At 28.8% G+C, this 4,890-nt stretch overlaps 1 protein-coding gene across 1 annotated transcript in view; it reads right to left on the bottom strand.

Annotated features, from left to right (window-relative positions):
• The window catches only part of LOC108753136, a 40,568-nt gene that overhangs the window by 18,459 nt on the left and 17,219 nt on the right, over window positions 1-4,890 (bottom strand). The window lies entirely within an intron of this gene.

The raw sequence follows: 4,890 nt of genomic DNA, 5'->3' as shown, positions 1-4,890 counted from the left end.
CCTGTAAATAAAATTTTGTTTATTAGAATAATGAAAATAACAATTTTAAATTATAATAAATATATAATATTTGTAATTATAATTATATTTTTAATCATAATTGATGTATACAAAAAGAATGATTTTGTTGAAATATCTAAAAATTTATTCTGAAAATAATTTTATTGAGACATTAGGATAATTATATAGATATGTTTAAGCACTACTAACAATACTGTAAAAAGTTTTAACTTTCTAGCAACTATTTTGAATGTTCTACCTAATTATTTTAATGGTTTAAACAAAATTATGTTTGGATCTGTAGCTAATTAATTTTTTTAGATACTTCAGCAATATTGTTCTTTCTATATATACATAAAAAAGAAAATGCATATACATATAAGAGTATGTAATAATATGTAAGAAAATATAATAATATACAAGGGAACATTAAGTAATTGTATAATACAAAATATTAATTAATTAATATCTGTTAGATAATATATTGAATAAAAAATGGTAGAATATATGTTTTGATAGAAATATACGCACATGATTCTACCGTGCAATTAAAGAATATAAAAGAACCGCGTATGAGTTTTCGTATTGATTACTTTACGACTTATAATTAGTAATGTGCAGTAATAACATGTATCAAGAGCATACACTGAGTTACAGAGAAGTTAATGCACGCTGGTTGCATATGTGGGCCGAATTTTATTAGTGCTCTCATTTCGTGAAGCGATCTCATTCGAGAGAAATACATATGCACATAAGAAATATATATTTCCTTGCTTATCTGATATAACGGCTGTGATATGCATAAGCAACTTAACGAGAGAAGAGATGCTTTGAATTTTTGTGATATCTCCTTTTATAAAATTATAAGAATTTATTTATTTTATAAATTATATAAGAATAAACTCTCTCTTTGTTATTCTTTCGTTTTACATGTAGAAGAGCAAGTAATTTTATGGTTCATTAAACGGTAATTCTTCATCGTCATATTCACTCTCTAAATGAATTCATTAAAACTCCCATATATTCTATAACTATTTGATTAACCTTTTAATACTTTTTTAAAATTCAGTTTTTTGTTAAAAAATCTTTTGTAGAATTTTTAATAAGAAGCTGAAATTATTGAGAGAGAGAGAGAGAGAGAGAGAGAGAGAGAGAGAGAGAATATATCTAAAAAATGAAGACAAAAATTAAAAACTATTCTGATAGATCCTGATAGGCGAATATACATTGAATTAATAGAAGAATTGTAAATTCGGACTTCCAAATTGTTCAAAGCTTTATGCACTCATAAATATCGCGCGCTTGATTTATCTCATTCTTCTTTTCTCTTCTTGCTACTCGCGCGGATAATGAAACATAGACAACAATGAATTACGAGTATTTCATTGTTGTAAGCTTGAAAATCGTGCTGCATTGAGATAACTGTAATTACGCGGCCGGCAGTCTCTTCGACAGCTCTTTCCGATTTTTTTTAAAGCGATAATTAACCGTTATTGGCTGGTCGCCGAGATCAGGAAACTTGAATTAACCTCTGCCGATCGCACAATGTTGATCACGTGAGAATTGTTGTGCACTTTTGCTCCATTATGTAATGTACTAATAGAAGATTAATACATTGCATTAAAGTGTGTGTGAGATCAATGTAAGATTACACAAAACAAATTATAAACTCCTAAAGTCTAATCTTATAAAATTGATATGTTGTTATATCAAGTATCTCAAAATAATTCTTTAACCTTTCTAATTTTACTGTAAATTTATCTGTATATACGTGTCAAAGTATTCTAAATTTTTATAAGAATCCAATATTTTTTTTTATTTCCAGATTTCTTATTGATATTATGTTTGCCGTGAGATTTTAGTCTTCAATCATTCTTCTTCACGCCATTTTGCAACCATTTTAACGGATCGTTTGCGTCGAAAAATGATGAGGGCATCATTCCTTCACGTAGAACGTAAATTAAATGTTGGCTTTCAAACCGGCCCGCGGCTCAATGCAGCTTTGCTGCACCGTTGCGTTCAATGGCGTAGGAATGACTTTTAAATCTTCCATAAAAATCACTCATAGACCCTGCATTTTTTTTTGCAACGGTATAACGTCAACCTTATATATATATATATCAATAATTATTTTATTATTTATTATTTTACAACACAAACATAATAACATGGAAAGAACGTAAATTGCAGAACTTAAGATGAATTCTAATGTAATAAAAACTTTAATAGCATTTGTTGCTTCTTTGCATTGATATCTTTACAAAATTTCAAGCTCCAATTTTTTTAAGATACCATTAATATTGCAAAGAAGCAACGATTGCTATTGAAACTTTACGTTAAAGTATATTTATATTGAAGATACATTTTATATTCAAATATTGATAACACATTGATTTGAATTTAAAATTAATTTGAAATTCATCACGTTTCTGATTTTCTTCTGTAACAAAAAGAAAGAAGAAATGGGTTTGTGGGTTGCTGTTCTTATACGCATCTGCGTTTGTATTCTTATTATGCGGTAGCTACACCCCTGTGCCACAAGGCCGCGATGGCTTTTTAGTTTTCTTCTTCTATGTGCTAGAAGTGTTCTCTCTCGGGCGCAATTACTTAGGGTTAGTATTTGCGCTTATTGCACTTGAATCGTAAACATTTCCGGAAACGTTGCAACGCCTTCAGCCCGAATGTATTCCATCACGAACACGCAGGCGAATGTATAATAAAATGCAAATACAAAGTAAGCTCTTTTTTTTTTTTTTTTTTGATTGTGCGAGATAATAAAGACTAAGCCATGTGATTATCAATACACTTCGTCGCTATAATTAGGAATCTAATAAGCGCTGCATTACCTCTATCTCGTACATATTTTATGAACTTTCGCAGTATTAGGTGGTATTAGAGAGTACGGTACAAGTAGATATATTCTACCTTAGTAGATCTACTAGGTTTCTATGAAGTTTCTTACGTACGTGCTGCCGGATAATTCACGTCTTGTAATAACGATGCAGTTTCTATCTAAACTCTAGCTAATCTATCTCTGCTAATTGCTAATTACTGAAATATTTTCATACAAGTATGTCAGAAATGGTTATCAAGAGACAATGTCTCGGGTCAAATGTGTGCATGAATCTTACTATAAATCAAAATTTTTTCCTGAATTCATAAATATTTCTTCGGAAGAACATCACAATCTGAAATATTGAGTTGTTAACATATTTGGTATCCATAACTTCATCTAACGTTTCCAGTAAATAATATTTTAATCGTATATTTTTTAAAAGATTTATTTTTATATTAACACATAGACAACCTTTTATGTAAATAATTAATTAAAAGATAATTAATTCCCGAATGCTTTATAATGTAACATTTTAACCGGATTACAAGATTTTCTCTTTATATACGCTTATTTCACTTATTGCATTCCATCTTATCCTTATACCTTACATTTACATTTCAAACATAATTTTGAATGACAGTTATTTCGAATAATTTAGATACTACGTCAATTTATAATTACAAATGTATATAAATATCTATATCTGTTATATAAGCCATTACTAGGACCCAGTCGTGCAAAATTCTAAGTTTACTTTTATTGACTTAGATTACACCGATCCATCATTCGCGGAACAGCGATTACATGATCGAAGAATCTATCAATCAATTACGGTAAATATTACAAGTATCTGCGGATAATATCTATGACCGGTTTATGATTTCAAGCTGTGCAAAATTTTTAAGCCCGTTTCCCAAAGATTTATAGATCAATCTATTGTACATGAAACTTCGCAGTCGGGATCTGCCAATTAATCAGAATCATAGTGATATTCTGAGGAACGCGCTTTCCATCCACGTCTGATGCGATCTCTCCTATCACATTACGAAATTCAGGGTGCGATCAAAAACACTGATTAGATCGTCGTAATTATAATTGTGTAGTTTTCACGACGTGAGCTATCAAATAAATTTAAGTTTGATTGATTTTAGCTTCCCGTAAAATAATGTGTAAAATTTCACATTTCGTGTAATTTGTAGGTGTTCCGCGGTATCTCACGTGCAACAATGTATTGCAGTACTTTTGCAGACGCACACATCCTGCGATGAGACATATAAGAGAAGTCGATTCTTCAGTTCGTGCGATTGTCGTTTGGATAGAAACAGATTTAAAATTTTCGCACAGCTTAAAATCAATAAACGTAAATATTTATAAATAGCAGACATAGATATTTTTTTAAAATACATAAATTAGTAAATAAATACATAAATTAGTAAATATAATGCGAGAAAGATGATGATTACCTTTTCAAACAAAAAGAAATGGATACATATAAATAAGATAGAACGAAAATTGTTGCAAAATTGAAGTATTTTATTTATATCAATCCATAAATTTCTTTCTTTGCAAAAACAATCATGTATTAGAAATAGTTTAGAAATTTATTAGAAAGAAAGTTTCTAACTTTAATTATAATAATAATTAAATTAAATTAAAATACAATAAATTATCGACTTTTTTAATTGATATAACAAACAATAAAAATTTATACAAAAGGCTATAGAAGTCAACCTCTGATTGTTAAAAATTGCGAGATACATTTAATTAATAATTTCATATGTTTCGACTCCTGTTTGAGTCATCTTGAGCATCACAAATTTAATATTACAGCAACTATTTTAATTAATACATCGCAGTCAATATCTTCGAAGTTTTCCCTCCTTTTATGTATGACTATTGTAGAACATTGAAAATATAGCGCGAGATATAGCCTTTTGTATAAATTTTTTATTGTTTATTGTAATAAATTATAAGTTTATAATTCTAAGTAATTTAATTTATTTTAATTAAGCTGGTTATTCCATCTTCGGGTGAACTATGTAATGATTTATGTA

Source organism: Trachymyrmex septentrionalis, unplaced genomic scaffold (genome assembly GCF_001594115.1).
Source record: "Trachymyrmex septentrionalis isolate Tsep2-gDNA-1 unplaced genomic scaffold, Tsep1.0 scaffold66, whole genome shotgun sequence".
In the NCBI taxonomy this organism is placed as follows: Eukaryota; Metazoa; Arthropoda; class Insecta; order Hymenoptera; family Formicidae; genus Trachymyrmex; species Trachymyrmex septentrionalis.
The sequence above is the reverse complement of the archived record's forward strand: the minus strand, read 5'-3'. Positions and strand labels throughout refer to the sequence as shown.